Genomic DNA, 22,770 nt, shown 5'->3' with positions numbered 1-22,770 from the left:
TGTGTCAGTCCTACATAGAAGATGGAATAAAATCACCACAGGATGTAGAGGGTAGGAGGGAGCTAGGAGAAAGAAGGGGGAGGAAAAAGAGCGGGTAGGATCAGTTATGGAATAAGACAGGCAGGAGGCTTTTACAAAGGGTCAGGTAATTAAACAGAGGTGTGTAGCAATGGGAGATTGGGAACTGGAGGTTACCACCAGAAAGTCCCAGATGCCAGAAAAGCAAGAGGCACCCAGACCCAACAGGAATGACATTAGCTAAAATATCCAACAAAGGAGAGAGAGAACCTATAGAGACCATGTCCAGAGGTAAGGCATGGCCCCTGCTTGAGCACTGGGGCCTCACAGCCTTCTCAAAACTTTAACCCAGAATTGCATCTAAAGGAAATACAGGGTCAAAAAGTGAAGCAGGGAATGAAGAAAGGTCATCCAGAAACTGCCCCACCTAGGGATCCATCCCACATGCAACAAACAAACAGTAATTATTGCTCATGTCAAACCGCGTTTGCTGACAGCAGCCTGAGAGGCTCAGCCAGAGCCTTACTGATACAGATGAGGATGCTTACAGCTGACCATTAGACTGAACACTGGGACCACAAGGGAGAAATTTGGTGGAATGACTGAAACAGCTGAAGGGGTTTGCAACTCCATAGGGGGAAAAATATCAGCAAACCAGATCTCTCAGTGTTCCTAGAGATCAAACTACCAACCAATGAATACTCATAAAGGTACCCATGGCTCCAGCTGCATATGTAACACAGGATAGCCTTAACTGCATCAGTAGGAGAAGAGGCCCTTGGTCCAGTGAAGGGTTGATGTCCCATTGTAAAGGAAGGCTAGTGCAGTGAGGCAGGGGGGTGGTGTGGGTGGGGAGCAACTTCACAGGTGCAGGGGGAAATGGAGTGGAATAGGGGGCTTGTGAGGGGAGACAAGGAGGAAGGATAACACTTGAAATGTAAGTTAAAAAATAGCCAATATAAATTAATAACAGAAAGTAAATAGGAATTCACAAGAGAAAAAATTAATAGTGATTTGATTACTAACTTTTAATAGTATATTATAAAAACCGATTTATGGTAGGTCTTATGTAAAATGTCAGAAAAAAATGATAACCAGATCCACTTTTTAGAATTCTCTGCCTACCTAAACATTGGTCCAAGTGAAGGAATAGGAATTTTAGGAATATTGTCACAACAATACAGTCCTAAAGTTAAAATAAAAAAGGGGGACATCAAGCATCAATGGAAAGAACTGAACAATAAACAGATGAAGATGGCTTCAACTAAACAAGTTCAGTCTTGAAAATAACTATGTGTGCACATGATTCAGAGGGAGAGCCACTGTGCTCAAGGCCTTGAGCTTGAAATCCAGCAAAACACACACACACACACACACACACACAAGTCAGTAAAAATAACAATAATAATATTGAGAGGGTACTATATATGAAATATATGAAGTAAGTATAAAGCTAATACATAATTAAATGCCTCTGAAGTACTTATTGTAGAAAGTATTTAAAGAACTAATTTAGTGTAGATTGTAATAACTCAAAGATGCATACTGTAATCTCCAGGGCAACCATTAAAAGAATCCCACAAATGAGAGGCAAACAGCTGGTAGTGGAAAAAACAGAATAATTATTCATCCATGATAGCTTTTCAATTTACAGAGGTGAGCGATGAAATACTTCATTGACTTAATGAGTAATACATAAAATATAGTTTATTTTCCCTAATAATGAAACTATAACTTGAGTAAAACTATGCATAAATTTTTAAACGGTGGTATTTAAACCTTATAGATGAATTAGTTTTAGATACTTTATTTTACATTAGAGCAAAGTTAGCACTAATAATTACAAATACTTTTATGGTTAAATTATACCTTAAGTTCATTAAATTTTAGCTATATTGTTGAAAATATATTAAATATACCTAAAAGGCCATGACCCTACTTATTTATATACCTCTTAAATTATGATAGTTTTAATGGTATATTTTATAATTTCAGAGAACTTAAGTTGTAAGTAAAAAAAAAAAATAAAAAACTTTGTTGTCCATTAAGATAGAGAAATCAATAACTTATTAATTACAAGAGGCTTATTTTATTCCCACAATTACTAAAAATATTAAGCAATAGTCACACACACACACACACACACACACACACACACACACACACACACACATATATATATATATATATAATGGTAACTTTTAAATATTACTAAATGCTAACAAAAACTAGGAAACACAATAAGAACATCAAAGCCCATTAATTGAAACCAACTCACTAATATCCAAAGCTTATCATCCTAACTTTACACCTAACTAATCACTCTATTTTGACATTAGCCAGAATACTTCCTGAGAGAATGTTTATTTTCAACTTTGGCCAGGTTATATATATCCACAATTACAGCATGTAGGAAGTAGACACAAGGGTTTCACTACTTCTGGAAGGTCAGCTTGGTGTATATAATGATGTGTAAACCACATAGTAAGAGTGTTACCACTTTTTAAAGAACTGCAAGGTAAATGACACAACAGCATGCTGTCCAGAGAAAATATGGGTAATGTCTTAGAGTTTTAACACTAAACAACTCTATTTATATAATTATACAACAATATCTGTATAGTTTTAATAGTTCATAAGCTATTCCAAAATCAAGGGCATGACAGTGTTTCAATGGAAAACATTGAAGTTTTCTGACTGTCCCAGCAACAACATTTTATAAAACAACAATCAGAAATCATGAAATACTTTTCATGGTTTATTAAAGAAACTCCAAGCCTATGCAGAAACCACCTAAAATGTGATTCCCAAATATTTGTAGCCTCATAATAAGCCAAAAATCTAAGTATATAATTCTACTCACTGAGTTAATACTGTGAACAACACATTAAGCCTCTGATACTGAGGTTTTTTTCTTCTTCTTTTCTTTCTCCTTCCTTTCTTTTTTTTTTCTTCTATAGGAGAAATGGTAGGATGGAACCCAGGCTCCTGGCATCCTTTCCTTCCACTCACTTATAGAACCATTCGTTTTTATCTGATTAGGAAAAATTTCAGGGTCTTATTTAATCTTCCTGAGATAGTATTTTGGTTTATTGGAAGAAATACCTTTCCATGATTAAGATAAAGATTGAAATTAAACATCTTCAGTTTTGCTTTGGCATTAGCTGTTTTGGAAATGTTCAGGTTATATCTGAGAGCAAGGCCATCCTGAACTAGGACTGCCCTGCTCCTCAGAGCTATTTTTCTCTTAAGCTACTATAATTTATAAGCTCAGTTTAGTTTACATGTCTTTTTGGGATAATAAATGCTTTGGGAAAACCACATTCATTCCAGGATGTCATATATTTCTATATAAATACTTTCTCATGAACCTTCATGGCACTAACAATGGTCATTTTTGATAATTCTCATTGCATTGCCAAGGAAATGAGATTGGTATTATAGTGAATAGAAATTTAACTGTAGCTCGCAATTACATCATGCATTGAAAGACAATGTAACTACTTTTTATATTATTTATTTTCTACTCGATTATCTTCTTCGTATTGTAATCTTCATTGGGTAGGCTTTATTTATTCATGTTGGTAATGCAGCAGCTGCTAGGAGGGAACAACCAGCCTCAGGGGTCTCTAACATAAGTACCCTTACAGAACACCATGAATCACTGTGAGCTGAATGTAAGCTCACCCCTGCTAACAAGGACGGGAAACAAACAAAAGACAATTAAAGCAATGCTTTAGTGAACTATGATAAGATATGTTATTTAATTGAGTACTAATTGGACTGTAATGAATTCATAAGTAAAATTCAATTATGGCACTGAAGAAAAATATTAAAGAATGCATTTTATTACACTGAAAACAAGACCCAATCAGATGCTACCATCATTTAAAATCTTAAAATATTTAGGCTAAACATTTAACAAAATAGTAGAAAAAAACATATTGTAATCAGTGAAATAGAATCCATACTAGATTTTTAAGAAAAACTACTTACCCAACTGGACGTTGACTATAAAATTTCTTTTTATAACTTTCATTGTCAGAATGATTTTGCTTCAGAGTAGGACAGGAAGCACAAAACAACCCTTTGAATGCTATTTTCAGTACACTCTCATTATCAGCTCTCCCTTTCCATCCTTAGCATCTATGCACTGAGTTAACCTGGGCACACCCTTATCCAAAATCTACTAGATATTGGGTTCACTCTTGTGTATTATATATACACTTGTCATATATTCTATATATAACTATCAATTAAAAAACTCCTAAAAATAGCCATAAAGCCCTCTGAATTGTCTACTTATATTTCCTACCCGAAAACCCTAATACCAGGGATCCTTTCTTATCTCCATAATTTTATTCTGGCTAATGTGAACTAGAATAAAAACTAGACTATTTTCTTTTCATTCTGTCTTTTATATAGCAATTTTACTCAGTATATTATCTAAATGTGCCATTCCCTTGTTTTTTATGACATTTATTGCATCTACTAAACCTTGCATGTCCACTTACCTGTTGAGTTTGTTCCTGCGCATTGCCAACTATGGATAAAATTGTGCAGATAGTTCTCTATTTCTATAGATACAACATTTCAAATTCTTTGATATATATTTAGTTTGAAAGAAACTTCTACACTCTTCTCTCAAAATGAGGTCTCTTCTGGAAGGATCTAGACTCTGGTACCATTGGATAACATAAACAAAACAATCTTAAGACAACTAGAGTCAATTATAACATGAAATACACTATTTCCATTCCAAGAAACCTGAGGGAAAATATCTCTTCTCCCCCTACCCCACCCTCATTTTCACACTTGTACTGAATTTTAAAACTCAATTCTTCACTTTCCTTTCCTTCTACATTAGGTATTAAAGTATTTTTATGTACATTTAAAATTTCTGTAACATTACACTGAAGGTAAGAAGCGCTGTGATATTTGTAAGCACTATTACCACTTTGGCTGTCTCAGCACAGAAGTCATTCATTATGTGCGGAAATAGAAAACAATCCTACAAGTGAAAAAAACCATACAGTTGCAGTCTTTCATAGCCAGAAATGGAGGATCCTAGTGCCAAGTGTGGTGAGAGAGGGGATGTATCCTGGTACTGCAGATGATCAGTAATCTTTTCCTGCCATAAATGTTTTATTCTGTTTTCAAATAAGTACCAGGTCAGGGGCGCGGGTTTGGGGAAGTCAGAGAGAGGAAGGAAAATTGAGACAATAAAAAGGAAGTAAAAGGAGTGGAAAAAGGAGCTATCTAAGTCTTTGTGGCCTCAAGGCTTAGCAGGTGGTACCTTTAATCCCATGCCATGGCAGAAACAGATGTTATGGAAGGCAGCCTGCTACAGGAGCTGAGATTTGGCTTGAAGCATTTCAACTTCCAATTACAATTTTGTTCAAGTATGGACTTTCAAAGGAAATCTGTAAAAATGTTTTTCTGACCATTTCCCTCACACACACACACACATACACACACACATATGTACATGTATATTATATATAAATAGTAATGTATTTATATACTAACATTGAGTAATGTGTGATGGTATGCTGCATTCCGTATTCCTGTTATATTGCATTTAGGCTCAAATATTTCATGCATAAATAATCAAAATATCAGTTATTTATGAAGTTTTAAAGTTTCCGTAATTTGATTGTTGTCATAAATATCTGGAATTTCTCCTTTATTCTAAGAAACATTTTATATAAATTCTATAAAATATTTTGCTCTTTAACTTTATTCAAACTATTGAAAAAAATAAATTCACCAATATTTGATTTATATGTATAATATGTGTAAATTAACGGAAAATTTAAAGTATTAGAAACATATTCCTCATTTTCTTTTAGTTAACTGCATAGTGTCAAAATAGCTGAATAAGACATTTCAACAGGCACGGTCAGTCAACCTCAACAAGGTTTATTACCTTTATTTGGCTCGGTATCCTCGGGGATCACATAAACCACATGAGCAGATGATTGAGCAGGAAAAATCTGCATTAAGAAAAAAATTGAGAATATGGTTTCAACTGTCTGTCCATTAATGACATTAAGTGCTGACAGGCAGAACAAGTGGTGAGCAGGGTGATGCTGGGCCAGTGTGCAACGAGGTCTCATCACTGCACTGTGGTTGATAGATGAACACTAACGTTTTCAAGTGTGGAACTGTACATTAATAGGAATACCATATTAGACTTTTCCTGCACACAGTGGTTGTTACAGCATCATTGCCCTGGAAAGATGATTCTATGGAGCTAGAAAGCAGTCATTGCTTGTGAATACTTAACCAAGTAAATATCACAGGTTTTTATCATGCCAGCGAATAGCACACATTTAGAGTGGAATGGGTTAGAATAGCATTCTCTTGGGTAGAGAGAAGAAGGTTGAAGATTCTACAATACCAAACACTCAACAAATGTTCAAATATTTGAAATGAATAACTGTAACCAATTCGTGCACAGTTAATCAATTTACAGGTAAATTACAAATAATATTGCTGAGTTCGTTCCATGAATATAGCACATAATCTTTGAGGCTGATAAAAACTGTGGTCTCCCATAAGCTTTAGCAATTAAATCATACGTTTGGTCCTCATATTTCAACTGCCCAACTGAGAAGGAACAAAATTTCACTAATTTATGTCTTATTTAAAACCTTTTTATACTAACAGGATGAATGATGTTAGATGTTTTAAATAATCACTGGTGTGCAGTTATGACAGAAAAGCAGGAAATTCTATATCAAACACAACTCACTAGAAGTTTATAAAATAATGATTTAAAAAATTATTTCCTAGAAGCATAGAATGCTTTTCAACACACACACATACACACACACACACACACACACACACACACACACACACACAGATGCACACTTGGTTCTGAGAATATATATATACCAAAATGCTAAAGGCATTTACAAACCTAGAGTGGAAATGAAATAATTGATAGTGGAATTTTATTACAAATCTAAATCTTAAAATTTAAGCAAGATAGTTTCATTTCACCTCAATTTTAACAGATTGTATTATGCAGAAAATTTTTTACTAAAGATCTGAAACATGGGGCTGCCGGCTGCTCCCCTTCTCAGACCTCCATTGTCCTGCCACCTCTCTGAAGACCTTTATCAGCCTGGAACAATACAGCCTAGACTCCCTCTCTGCACCCATTCTCCTGCTCCCCAAGTCTTCTTGGGCACACCTAGAGGCCCAGAGCAGCATACTGTCCCCCAGAGCTCCGCTGTACTGCCATCTCTCTGCCTCCCCCTCCCATCCTCTAACCCCCGTGTTTCCAGGGGCAACTGAATTTCTGGCAGACTTTTCCTGCACCATGAGACCTACTGAACAACCCTAGGGTACACACCAGAGGCCTGCCACACAAGGATCATCTAAATTAGGTCTCCTCTGATAACCTGCTCAAAGAATAACATCGAGAAACTATCTTTTTTTTTTTTTTTTTTTTTTTTTTTTAAGGAAGAAGGGATTTATTGAGGATCACAGGTAATGGTGATGATGATCACAGGGAAAGTCCATTATCACAAGAAAGTTTTGGCAGCAAGATCCTGAAGCACCCAGTCCACACTGCGTCTGCATCTGAGAACCAGATAGAGCTCTGTTCCTCCCCATTTCTCCATGTCTCCATGTTTATTCTATCAGCCCATAGAATTGTGTGGCCCACAGCTAAAGTGAGTTATTTCACCACAAGTAGCCCAGTCCACAAATACTACTACCAACACACCCAGAAGTTTGTTTCTAGATCATTCTAGACCCTGTCAGGTTGCAAACCAAATCTAACCACTGCATCAACCAATGTAAATGTTAATCAACAACAGTCATGCAGAAACAACCAACATACCTGACCAAATATCAAAGCACCCAAAGTTAACCACTGGAGTTGGCATAGTCCCTCTTATGTTTCCTTGGATAACATACAGATTCTCTACAAGGAAGGTATATTCTAGAAATTCGTAGCTGTCCCTCAGTGGCCAGGTAAGTAAGGTCATACTCAACCCAGGTATGGTGGTTAGAGTATGTGCTTAGCTGAACTGAGAGTTGCCCAGGAGGTTAGTAGAGCACACTTTTTGAACTGTCTACAAAAGGATTTCCAGAGATTATTCAAGGGGAAAAGACCTATATGTGAGTTGTTACATTCCACATTCTGAGAGGACAGTTGGAATGAAATGGGAAATGGAAAGTCAGTTAGCATAGGCTTGCTCTTCTTCCCCTTCCTCTTTCACCTCCCCTTCTCTCCCACCTCCTCCCTATTTCTTTTGCCCCCTCCTTATCTCCCTTTCTCTCTCTTCTTTCTGGATACCATGAGTGAGTCCATTTGCTTTGTGACCTGTCATGATGGGCAGAAATCTCAGACATTACAAGCCATATTAAATCCTTCCTGCTTTAAATTGCCTTTTGAGGGGTGTTTTGTTTCAGTAAAGAGAAACAGAATAACATATCTGACTCTCCCACCAGTCTGTGAACTCCACTAAAGACTCATGGAACACCTCCAGACCATAGATTTCCCAGGAACTTCACTCCCTACTCCAGCAGAACCTTCTCAACAACCAAGAGCTACTGAAGAAACCAGTGACCAGAGGGGAGCCTTTCTGGGGATTTCCCTAATCCCAAACAACAAACAGATGATCAAGTCAAACTCAGCATCATGACACTGCAGCAAATTAACTGTGTTCTGTGTAGAAACGCTTGCCCTCGGAGTTGCCAATAAAAACCTAAGTTTGTGTGTCTGCATCACAGAATGCAGGTTGAGTAGATATCTATTTCCTTTTTTTTTAACAACTTTATTTTACAAAACAAAGATAAATGTACAGATTTTAAGCATTTTTGCCTAAAATTATACAATAAATTTTTGTCAGTACTTTTTTTCAGATTGTAAAATAATTTTTATATAAAAATGTATGAATATATTTTTTAGTCAGTACTTGATTTTTTTAAAGGTTTGATAGTACGCATTGAAAACCTAATAGTTACAATGAGCATAAAGTATATGTAAAACAAAATGTAACATGGAAATAGTCAAAGTTTTCTTGTTGCATAGAAATTTATTTGTTTGGTTTTGTTTTCTTTATTTCTTGGACTTCATACAGTCTGTGAGTTGTTTCTGGGACAGTGCGAGCCTCTGGGGTTAGCATCCCATTATCGGTGACTGCATATTATGTCTGTTCTTTTGTGACTGGTTTATCTTACTCAGAATGATATTCTCTAGATGCAGCCATTTTCTTAAGAATTTGGTCAAGTCATTGTTTCTGGTGGCTGAGTAGTATTCCATTGTGTAAATGTACCACAATTTTGTATCCATTCATCTTCTGAAGGACATCTGGGTTCTTTCCAGCTTTTGGCTATTATAAATAGAGCCGCTATGAACATTGTGGTGCATATATCATTGTTGTGTACTAAGGTGTCTCTGGGGTATATGCCCAGAAGTGGAATAGCTGGGTCTTCAGGTAGTATTATGTCCAATTTTCTGAGGTATCACCAGACTGATTTCCAGAGTGGTTGTATTAGGTTGCAACCCCACCAACAGTGTACTTAAGTGACCCCAAAAACTCCACCAGAGAACTCCTACAGCTGATAAACGAGTTCAGCAGAGTGGCTGGATACAAAATCAACTCAAACAAATCAGTAGCCTTCCTATACTCAAAGGACAAACATGTGGAGAAAGAAATTAGGGAAAAGGTACCCTTCACAATCGTCACAAAAACTATGAAATACCTTGGTGTGACTCTAACTAAGCAAGTGAAGGACCTGTAAGACAAGAACTTCAAACCTCTAAAGAAGGAAACTGAGGAGGATCTCAGAAAATGGAAAGATCTCCCATGCTCATGGATTGGAAAGATCAACATCTTAAAAATGGCCATCCTACCAAAAGCAATCTACAGATTCAACGCAATCCCCATCAAAATTCCAACCCAGTTCTTCATGGAATTGGAAAGATCAATGTGCAAATTCATATGGAACAACAAAACACCTAGAATAGCGAAATCCATCCTCAACAACAAGAAAACATCTGCGGGAATCACTATCCCTGACCTCAAGCTATACTTCAAGGCAATTGTGCTGAAAACTGCATGGTACTGGTACAGAAATAGGCATGTGGATCAATGGAATAGAATAGAAGATTCAGAAATGAGCCCTCACATATATGGTCACCTAATTTTTGACAAAGGAGCTGTAAACAGTCAAGGGAAAAAGGACAGTCTATTCAACAAATGGTGCTGGTCCAAGTGGCATTCAACATGCAAAAGAATGAAAATAGACCCTTTCTTATCTCCTTGTACAAAGCTCAAGTGTAAGTGGATCAAAGATCTCCACATTAAACCAGATACACTGAAACTATTAGATGAGAAAGTAGGGAAAACCTTAGAACACATAGGCACAGGAGAAAATTTTCTGAACAAAACACCAATGGCTCAATCTCTAAGGTCAAAGATTAACAAATGGGACTTAATGAGATTGCAAAGTTTCTGTAAGGCTAAGGACATTGTCAAGAAAACAAAACGGCAGCCAACAGAATAGGAAAAGATTTTTACCAACTCCACATCAGATAGAGGCCTAATATCTAAGGTATACAAAGAACTCAAAAAGCTAGACACCAGAGAATCAAATAACCTATTAAAAATGGGGTACAGAGCTAAACAAAACGTTCTCAGTTGAGGAACACTGAATGGCCGAGAAACATCTGAGGAAGTGCTCGACATCCTTAGTCATCAGTGAAATGCAAATCCAAACAACCCTGAGATTCCACCTCACACCAGTCAGAATGGCCAAGATCCAAAACTCAGATGACAGCAGATGCTGGCGAAGTTGCAGAGAAAGAGGAACCATCCAGGAACTATCTTAAGATAGCCAGCTTAAGGACTCAACCAGCAAAACCCAGGGTAATATGACACCTTCAGAGCACTGCAAGCCACAGCCAGCCTGGATATCCTAAGATGAGCAAAGCAGGAGATGACCTTAAATAACTCAATCGCAAAGATATTATCCAGAGTCCTTTGAAGTGAAATTTAATAAGTTCATTAAAGAAATACAGCATAATACAATCAAACAAGTAGAGGCCTATAGCCAGGCAGGAGTTCCAGAGGACGGAGGGGGACATCAATACACTCACAAAACCTTCAACCCAAAATTTCTCTTGCCTACAAGATACGCAGGGATAAAGATGCAGTAGACTGAGGAAACGGCCAACCAATGACTGTCCTAACTCGAGATCCATCCTGGGTAAGGGAGCCAACCCCTGACACTATTAAAGATACCCTGCTCTATTTGCAGAGACCTAGCATAACTGTCTCCTGAAAAGCTCCATCCAGCTGCAGATGAAGGAAGATACTGAGGCCCATATCCAAATATCAGGCAAAGCTTGAGGAGTCTTGAGCAAGAGTGGGAGATAGAAGTGAAGAAGTCCTAAAAGTAAGAATACCACAAGTAGACCCACAGAGTCAACCAACTTGGGACTCTGGGGCCCACAAATAGCCCACCAATGAGAGAGCATGCAGGAACTGGACTTAGACCCCCTACATATTTGTAGCAAATATGCAGCTTGTTTGTTGTGTGGGTATCCTAACAAGTGGAGAAAGGGGTTTTTTGATCTCTCTTCCCTGCTATTGGACCCCCTTTCCATTCCCCTACCTGCACTGTCTGGTTGGATCTCAGTGGAAGGGGATGAGACTAAATGCCCCAGTGTGTTGCTACCCAAGGGAGCTCCTCTATTCTGAGGAGAAGAGAAGACAATTTGAGAATAAATTTGGAAGGGTGGGAAGAAGAAGAAAGGAGTGAGGGGGATTGTGGTTATGATGGGAAATGAATAAAAACAATAAAGAAAAATGAAAATGAAAGAATTGGAATATGTCAATAATGTGACACAGCTAGCATACCTGACTCATCAACTTCTTTGTCTAAACATTTTTTTTTGAAATATACATTTTGTTAAATTGGAGTGATTTCTTGAAGGGAAGTTGTCCAATCACTTTATTTACTTTATAAAGTTAAAAAAACACAACAATCCTTAATGAATATTTAAATCATTTTATTATCTCTTTATTTCTCCTGTATTTGTTTTTGTTCCATTTTCATTCTTTTTCTAATACTGACCCTTTACTGTGGATGCAAAGTTTATTGGATAATGCCTCTAATGAACTCATTACAATTGCAATGAGAGGAAAAAAAAATCTTTTCAAGGATGGCTCCAAGTTTAGCCTATCTTACTCTGTTTTGGATCCACAAATGTTAGCCTCCTATTGAGCTTAATATTAACTTTTAAGATCTTCTGAGGTTTTAGTTTATATTATATATTGATCCAATGGTTCAGTATGGCATTTTCCTCTTTTTTCTTTTTCTATATTGCAGAACATGTCGACAATGCAGCATCTCTCCACACGAACAGTATTCTCAGGAGGAATTTGAGGCTGAATTGCCTAGAGTGTAGCACGCAAAACTTTCATTGGAAGGGAAATGAAGCAAAAACAGTTGCATTGCCTAAATAAATTAATTGATTTCAGACATGGTGTTGTGGGAGGAAAATTCCATTACTACCCACTACTTAACTCAATTAAAGTGAGGGCTGTGGCAGCAAGTGTTTTATCCTCCATCCTGTCTTTCTTGTTCCTCATTTTACCCAAGGCGATTAATGTTAGCAGCCTGAGGGTATGAGCTGATTTTTCTATACTCCTGAAAATACAAGGTTTTTTTTTTTTTTTCAGCATTTATTGTGAAATTTTACACTCTTATTTCCTTATCAAGTTCCCTGAACTAATAATTTCTTAGCAATGATTCTTAGAGTTATTTTTACAGAAAGAGCAATGTTGATCTACAGTTGGTTTTTAGTAGGACATGAAAATCACAAGGTATGCCTTAGAGAAATCAATCCTTATCAAAATCTGTTGGTATTGACTACATGTCTACAAATGCCTCTGACACTACCAGCTGCTTCTCAGAAGTCAACTATGAAACACCTGCAAACACTGTACAAACACTTCAGAATTATGAGTGATCGTTGTTTTTCAGAGCATTGTGTGATGCTCTAAAATTCTCCTTTTTGACAGCTGGACACAAATTATTCTAAAGCTATTTGATATACTCTAGTATATATTTTAGTATACATTAAATTGCATTGTTAAATGTATAGTATTAAGTATCTTGAACACTTTCATCTAAGTTATTCTTATATCCAGCTCGCAATGAAAACCATTGTCAGTACATATAAATCTGATACAAGAAATGCCAGATTATGCAGTTCTGCGCTGTTCAAACTAACCTCTCAGGCCTGAGCATCAGGCTTCAGATTAGGTGACTCAAGGATTTCTGTGACTTTCTTTCTGGACTTTGTAGTTTGGATTCATTCAAGGACTCACAGATGCGGTTTGTTGAATGCTTAACAGCTAGTTACCAGTGTTCATTACTGCAGATGCTAATGTGTATATGTCCTTTTGTGGAATACTTATATTTAAAAGGACACAGTGTATACTTTAGGAATGATCCCTTATTTCTCTATATGTATACTCAATACCACATGCTCATTCTCTTTCTATCACACACCCACTTATTTTATCCATTTCTTATACTCTTAAAAATTATCTCTTAGCTAGCATGAAGTTACACCAGCACCATGGAAGAACTGTAACACAAAGCCAGGTTATCATTCTTTTGAGGATGAAATATACTATTGAGAAGCAAACTGAAAAGAAAGCTCACACCCTTCGCTTTTTTGATTTTCTATTATCTAGATTTAAAAACAATGCTGAGAGATTTGAGTTGAATTAACGTACAAAGAGTGATTGGAAAATAATAAGACAAAATTAAATTAAAAGTGGGCGTGGTCACAATTTCTTTAGGCTTATTTGAGTCAGAGATTGTGCTTATATTGAAAAGGAAATTAACAGAGAAAATGATTGGAGTTATAGAGATGCTATAGTTCTGGCTATTATAGAAAATAAAAGGAGATGGGGAAGAGTGGGGAGAGAGAGAATGAGAGAGAGAGAGAGAGAGAGAGACAGAGAGAGAGAGAGAGAGAGAGAGAGAGAGAGAGAGAGAGAGAGAGAGAGAGAGAGAGAGAGAGAGAGACTATTTGATTATGTGTATTGGAAGTTAAGGTCTTTGGGATCTGAGTCTGAGGTCATGAAGCTTCATAAAGGAACCCAAGTGGGTTCGATGATTCTATCTCAAAATTCGAGATCAGTACAGTCTTTGAAGCTAGATGTTTGTGTAGGAGAAGATTAAAGTTGCTAGTCAAGAATTAAGAAAAACATAAAAATATAAATAAAACCAGTCTCAGTTTTCTTCATCAAGAATTCAGCCAGTGAATTTACACACACCAAGGAGCATGTGCTTAGGAGGATCACACCAAGATATTTGATGCACTTTGAGTCCATGGGGTATCAACACTTATCTATTAAATATGGGACATGAAAATATAAAGGAACCCAGATGTCCTTCAGAAGACGAATGGATACAAAAATTGTGGTACATATACACAATGGAATACTACTCAGCCACCAGAAACAATGACTTAACCAAATTCTTAAGAAAATGGCTGCATCTAGAGAAGATCATCCTGAGTGAGATAACCCAGTCACAAAAGAACAGACATAATATGCAGTCACTGATAGTGGGATGCTAACCCCAGAGGCTTGCACTCCCCCAGAAACAACTCACAGACTGTATGAAGTCCAAGAAATAAAGAAAACAAAAAATATACATATATTCACAAAACAAGAAGACTTTGACTATTTCCATGTTGCGTTTTGTTTTGCATGTACTTTACGCTTATTGCAACTAGTACGTTTTCAATGCATACTGTCAAGCCCTTGAAAAAAATTAAGTACTGACTAAAAAACATATTCACATGGTTTTATGTAAAATTTATTTTAATGTCTGAAAAAACAGTACTGACAAAAATGTATAATTCTAAGCAAAAAATGTTTAAAATCTTTACATTTATCTTTGTTTTGCAAAATAAAGTCGTTAAAAAAAAGAATTTAAAATGCAAAAAAAAAAATATTTACACACCAAGAAAACTTTGACTATTTCCAGGTTGCATCTTGTTATACATGTACTTTTTGCTCATTGTAACTGGTGGTATCTTGATCACACTATCAAACCTTTAAAAAAAAAAAAACAAGTACTAACAAAAATTTATTATATACTTTTATGCAAAAAATGCTTAAAATCTGTACATTTATCTTTGTTCTTTAAAATAAAGTTGTTAAAAAAAGAACCCTTAAAATAAATACTATAGTTCCTTTGATTTCTATATTTGATGCCAACATATATGCCATACCTCACCCTTTCCAATGTTTGCTGTATCTACTGAGATTGAATCTTAATACTTAAATGTATTCCTGTATGTTGATTTACCTTTTTAAAATATATCAGTGAAAAGAAAAAAAAAAAGAAAATATAAAGTCAGTAGATTCTCAATGCCCACCATAACATTTCCAAGTGCAGGTGATTGGATCACAGGAAGATGTCTGCGAAGGAGACTTCATTATGCCTCAGCAACTTGTAAGGATAAGGAAGCTTAACATCTCATAGGCTCAAAAGTAGAGGAACAAGGTTCTAGAGGTGAGAAATTGGCAATACTCAAAATGATTCCCCCAAATACCCAATACCCACTGTTGGTCCTAAAGATCAGTCCTGGAAGAGAATGATGAATGTGGAAAACATGTGGCATCTGGATGAGAGCAGCAAGCTGTGCTGACTGGAAATGGCAACAAAAAGTGTGGAACTGTGAAGTTGAGAAATGTCCAACATTGCCTACTTTAGTCATAAGATGAAGTAGTTACATAAATGGATAACAGCAGGACTGGGGCAGTACTTGTATCCTGAAGGACCTAATTAAGGTAAACACACCTGGCTTGGGGAATATGGTGTGGAATGGGGATGGGGGTCTCATCCCCAAAATGAAAGAAGGATTAACTGAGAAAATACCACCTCCTAATTCATGTTATTATTCATTTATATTGGATTTTACTTATTAGCATTTTAATTTTTATACATTATCACTTGAACATCTTATTCCAGCTCCCCTGTTGCTTTGATATTCTCCCTATTTCCATAGTCACCCATCTCAGGGTTTCTTATCTCTCTCAAAAATAAAAGAAAGCCAGACAATACAAATAAACAAATAATAAAATCAAGTAAAACAAAACCACAGAAAAACATGTAGTCTTTTTCATGTTGGCCAACTACTTGTGAACATGAAGTCTTCCCTGGAGTGTTGTTGCTATACGCAATATAACTCCATGGCACAAAATTGATTCTCTATATTCCACAGGTATCAATTGCATATAGTTTATTGCTTAAGGCTGGGACTTTGGTTCCAGCCTACTTTCTCCTCTCAACTTAAATGGGATCTGTTTTGAATTTGTGAGGCATTGTTTGTGATGGGAGTTCATATGTGCATCATTCCTGTTCTGTCAGAAAGATGCTGTTTCTATGGAGTAATCCATCCAATCACTCTGATTCTTCTTCAGCAGAGTTAACGCAGCCATGATGGTAGGAATTTAACAAGGTCATCTCTTTTGTGACTGGTTCAAAATATAGTAATAAATAATGACTACAGAATTCCAGTAGCTCAATAAGAATGACTAATAATCAGCAAAACGAATTTTCTTAAACAAGATTCTTCAAAAATAAAAAATAAAAGCTGCCAGCCAAGTAAATGTGTATTCCAGAATTGGAGCAAATTATTTCCAACCTCTAAAAATGTAAGATACATTCAGGAATATTTTTAAATGGGTTATAAAACTTAAAACAGTTTTCAAAAGATGAAACACACATGGCTAGTAAACACTTTAAAGTCTCACCATCATTATGGCATAAACATAAACAGAGCAGGGGGACACCCATAGACATGCCAAAGAGTAAGGGAAATGTCCATGAATCTCAACCTACCAAAAGAAATAGAGGCAACTAAAACTTTCTGGGAGCAGGAGAAATAGTCTTCCTTACGCAACAGATAAGCAAAGGGTCATTCAGTGTCAAATTATCAGGTACAAGTCACACATGTGGTAACAGTATGCAGACAGAGAAGGTAATATTTAGGAGTATATATGAACATAATAAATGCATTGTAAAAATTGGGAAGAGAAGAGGCCATCAGTTTGAAAGAAAAAAAAGTAGAGTATATGGGAATATTTGAAAAACTCAAAGTGTGTGTGTGTATGTGTGTGTGTGTGTGTGTATGCATGAGTGTGTATTCTTTATATATATATATATATATAAATTAAGCTCATCAGTTTGAAGAACCTTGTCTGTGTAAAATGTTCATTTCCCTTAGTCATCATGAAGATACTAATTAAAAATATTTAAGATATTATTTAACCCCACTAAGCACTGTTTTTAATATAGGGAAAGAAACACACATTTTTAGTATGATTATGTGTTAGTGTAACCACGTTGGAAATATGTACGGAAAAAAGCTAGAAAAGTAACTTCATATGACCTAACTGTGACATCCCTGGGTATATAACCTAATGACTCGATAAGTTATTACAGGGATAATAACCTATACTAGGGATCTTGCTCATTCAAGTTCTGTTAGAATAACAGTTCATCCCAGGGGTCCACACAGGTTAAAGGAAAAGAAATATGCTGTGCATGTATACAATTAAATTTTATTCACTCATAACGAAAGATTTTACCAGGGAATTTTAAAGTAACTGGAAAAAATGGAAAAATTATACTCAGTGAGGTAATTTGGGCACACACATACACACACACTAACATACATGCATGTACATGTGCACGCGGAGTTTTCTGTACTATGTTGGTCCTAGCTTCTTCTTCTTTTTTTAGATAATATTTTATTTATTTACATTTCAAATGTTTTTCCCTTTCCCTGTTTCCCTTCCGGAAACCACTTATTTCATTCTCCGTCTTCCTGCTTCAGTGAAGGTGCTCCCCTTCCAACACCCCACTGCAGCAGCCTCTTTGCACTGTCATACCCCTACACTTGGGTATCAAGATTGACAGGACCAAGGCTTCTCTCCCCACTGATGTATTACAAGGGTAGCCTGTGCTACATTTGCATCTGGAGCCTTCTATATGTACTCACTGGTTGGTGGATCCTCTCTGGAGACAGTTATATCAGGCTCCTGTCAGCAAGCACTTGGGTTCAGGAATGGATTCCCGGATAGAGTAGTCGATGGCTCGCCTTCCCTTCAGACTTTGCTCCACATTTTGTTTCCATAATTTCTTCCTTGAGTATTTTGTTCCTCCTTCTAAAATGGACTGAAACATCCCCACTTTGGTCTTTCTTTTTCTAGTTTCATGTTGTCTAAGAACTGTCTCTTTGATCTTCCAAGCTTTTAGGCTAATAGCCAATTATAGTGGATGCATACCTTGTGTGTTGTTTGTGACTGAGTGCCCTCACTCAAGATGATAATTTCTAATTCCATCCATTTACCTAAGAGTTTCATGAAGCCATTGTTTTAATATGTGAATAATATTCCACAGTGTAAATGAACCCCATTTTTGTATCCATATATCTGTTTTGGGATATCTGGGTTTTTTTTTTTCAGCTTTTGGCTCTTATAAATAAGGCTGCTATGAACAAAGTGGAGCATGTGTCCTTGATATATGTTGGAGAATCTTATAGGTATATACCCAGGAGTAGAGTACTAGGTCCAATTGTCTGAGGAATCGCCAGACTGATTTCCACACTGTTTGTATGAGCATGTGGTCTCACCAAAAATTGAAGTCTCACCTCTTTTTCCACATCCTCACCAGCATCTGCTGTTGTGGAAGGGTTTGGGGGCCACTTGTCAGTAATGTGACGTTGGGCCATGACAGGGAAGTAAGTTCAGGGAGAAATCTGATTTTAGGTTAGAACAGAGAAGCAAGTTAAGCAGGGATGGGAGAGGGTGGGGACTGGCGGTTGGGACAGGGAAGTTCAGCGAGAAATATATTTTTAAGCTAGAACAAAGGAGTGAGAGTAGGCTTCAAGCAGGAATTTGACTTTGGGACAGGGCAGTGAAGTAAGTTCAGGAAGGAAACTGATTTTAGCCTAGAACAAAGGAGTGGGCTTCAGGCAAGACTATGACTTTGAGCTAGAACAGGGAAGCAGGCTCAGATGATCGTGGTCTTCCTGATAATACCCAAGAAAGAGCTATCACAAAACTATATTTATTGTCTTGCTTGTTCCTTGAATATTTGTATTCTTTATCTTGTTTGTTCCTTGACAGTTTGTGTTCCTTTGCTTGCTTGTTACTTATCTGACCTCATTGCTTACATGTAATTAAATGGTATAAAAGCAGATTGGGAAAAAATAAATATGCTTTCTGTCTCAGAACTGGTTGGAGGTCATGTTACAGTGTTGTCTAATTTTCCTTCTTTTTAATTCTTCTCCATGCCTGGATAACCCACTGAGTGACTGAGCTGGCTTGGTCATGCTGTAACCAGAGTTTTTTCTTTTTGTTTGTTTGTTTGTTTTGTTTTGTTTTTGTTTGTTCGTTTTTGTTTTTTTAATCTCAGCCATTCTGAAAATTATGAGGAGAAATCACAGGGTTGTTTAATTGGCATTTCCCTAATGACTAAGGATACTGAACATTTCGTTAGGTGCTTCTTAGCCATTCAGTATTATTCATTTGAGAATTATTTGTTTATCTCTAGAACACATTTTAATAGGGTTATTTGATTTTCTAAAGTCTAACATCTTGGGTTCTTTGTATATATTGGATATTAGCCCTCTAAAGATAATTTCTCAATATGCTTCTTGCCATTTTGTTCTACTGATAGTTTCCTTTGCCTTACAGAAGCTTTGCAATTTTATGAGGTCCTATTTGTTGGTTCTTATTCTTAAAACATAAGCCATTGGTGTTCTGTTCAGGAAATCTTCCCTTGTGCCAATGTGTTTGAGGCTGTTCCCCACTTTGCTTCCTTTATCTGGTTTTAGGTGGAAATCCTTGATCTACTTGGACTTGAGCTTTGTACTAAGAGATAAAAACAAATTGATTTGCATTCTTCTACATGCTGACTGCCTGTTGAACCAGCACCATTTGTTTAAAATGTTCTTTTTTTCCCATTGGATGATTTTAATTTATTTTTCAAAGATCACGTGATCATAGGTGTGTGGGTTCATTTCTGGGACTTCAATTCTATTCCATTAACTGATCTGCCTGTCCTGTTACCAATACCATACACTTTTTATTACTTTTGCTCTGTAATACAGCTTGTGGTCAAGGATGGTGATTCTCACAGAACATATTTAAATGTTGAGAATAGTTTTCAATATCCTGGAGAAGGACTCTAGGGGCTTTCGCCAGACGTAATCCTACCACCTCAGTTCAAGGCTAGGCCAAGTTTTATTCTACACCCACAGTTCTGGGGAGGAGGAGGAAAATATTTGAAAAACTGCAGAATGTGCTGACTGATAGTTGCCTGACCCTCTGATCACATGGCCCTATCACATGCTTGCTAGCCAATAGATTCAAAGGCTAATACACTTAGCCAATGAATTTAAATCATATACTTGCTGAGGTAGTCTGTACCGCTAAAGAATATAAAAACAGCTTCTAACAGTCTTTTGGGTTTGCCTGTCCACTGCATGTAGGCCACCCCAGTGCACTGGACAAATAAACATCTTGTTTTTGCATCAATCTCTGATCTCTTGTCTCATTCATGAGAGCCTCAAATAGATAAGACTCAACTTGAGTCTTACAGTGTGTTTTCAGTTACTCCAAATGAACTTGCAAATTGCTTGTTCTAACTGTATAAAAAATTGACCCAGCAGGGCCATGCATACAGAGCAGGCAATCAGGCCATCGGACACAAGGAACAGCTGAGATCCAGGGACACAGGTCTGGTGAGACTGTGCTGTGAGTAGCTGGGGCACAGAGAGGTCTGGACCTAGCACCTGGAAACTACACCACCCCCCATTGGTTCAAGAGAGACAGAACTCTGCCTTAAGGCCTCAATTTCCACCCAGTAGACCCTTGAGTGCAGAACAGGCTCTCAGGCCATCTGCTAATAGGAACAGCGGAGATCCAGGGACACAGGCCTGGTGGGACTGTGCTGCAAGTAGCCGGGACACAGAGAGGTCTGGGACTAGCACCCCCCGCATTGGTTCAGGGAAATAGGAAATCTGCCGTAGGGACTTGGTTACCAATAGGAGGGCCCATGTGTACAGAACAAATGCTCAGGCCATTAGCCACCAAGAACAGCTGAGATCCAGGGACACAGACCAGGTACATGGGAGAGACAGGAAACAATCTGACAACAAAACCATGTATAGTCAGAGAGAACAAGATGGCAAGTAGAAAGCAAATGAACTTACCCAAAGAATACCAAGAAAACCTGGCAACACCAAAACCCAGCTCTCACATCACAGCAAACAGCGGAATGCCAAACACTCTAGAAAAAAGATGACTCATACCCGAAATCATACCTCAAGATGATGATAGATATCCTTAAATAATAACTGGAAGAAAAGCAGAGAGAAATGGAAGCTTTTAAAGAGGAAACGAGAAAAGCAATGAAAGAATTCAAAGAACTAGAAGAAAACAGAACCAAAGAGATGAAGGAATTGAAGAAGGAATTTAAAATGGAAATGGAAACAATAAAAAAAAACAGTAAAATAGACAACACTGGAGGTAGAGGACCTAAAAAAAAAAAAATCAGGAGTCACAGATGCAAGCATCTCCAACACACTACAAGAGATGGAAGAGAGAATCTCGGGGGGTGAAGACAACATTGAAAACATAAATAAAACAGTCAGAGAAGATGTAAATACCAAAATGTGCCTAACCAAAAAATCCAGAGGATTCCGGACACAATGAGAAGACCAAACATAAGAAAAATAGGAATAGAAGAGGGCAAGGAATAACAACTAAGAGTCACAGTAAATATCTGCAACAAAATCATAGAAAAAAACTTGCGCCTACCAACCCCTGTAAGTCACGTGGGCCCTGCAGATAGGCTGCTTCAATGCAGAAGCAGGCAAGCTGAACAGGCATAGCCAAATAAGGTCTTGTCTACTACTGAGAGCACTTGCCATCAAGGAGGTGGAAGGCGGAAACCAGCACCATCTTTGGGGTAAGGCACTTCGCAGCTCTCTACACACAATAATAGTCAGAGACCTCAACATCCCACTCTTATCAATGGACAGATCATGGAAACAGAAATTGAACAAGGACACAGTCAAATTAGCAGAAGTTCTGAACTAATTGGAACTAATAGACATTTATAGAACATATCATCCTAAAAGGAAGACTACTGATTTGTTTGAGTTAATTTTATATCCAGCCAATTAACTGAAGTTGTCTAACAGGTTTTGGAGTCTCTGATGGAATATTTGGAGTCACTTAAGTATACTATCATATCATCTGCAAAAAGAGATATTTTGACATCGTCCTATCCAACTTTTTATTCCTTTGTCCTCCTTTGGTTGCATAATTGCTCTGGCTAGGACTCAGAGTATTCTTTGAGTAGGTAGAGAGAAAATGATCAATCTTCTCTAGTCCTTAATTTCAGTGAGATTGCTTCAAGTTTGTCTCCATTTAGTTTGATGTTGGCTACTTGTTTGCTATATATTGCTTTTGCTATGCTTAGGTATGAGCCTTGAATTCCTGATTCTTCCAAGTCCTTTAATGGGAAGGGGTGTTGAATATTGTCAAATGCTTTTTGAACATCTAATGAAATGACCATGTGGTTTTTTTCTTCGAGTTTGTTTATATAGTAGATTATTTTGATTCATTTCCATATATTAAACTATCCCTGCATCCTTCAGATGAAGCCTACTCT

Source organism: Micromys minutus (genome assembly GCF_963924665.1).
Source record: "Micromys minutus genome assembly, chromosome: 26".
Lineage (NCBI taxonomy): Eukaryota > Metazoa > Chordata > Mammalia > Rodentia > Muridae > Micromys > Micromys minutus.
Note: the sequence above shows the minus strand (reverse complement) of the source record.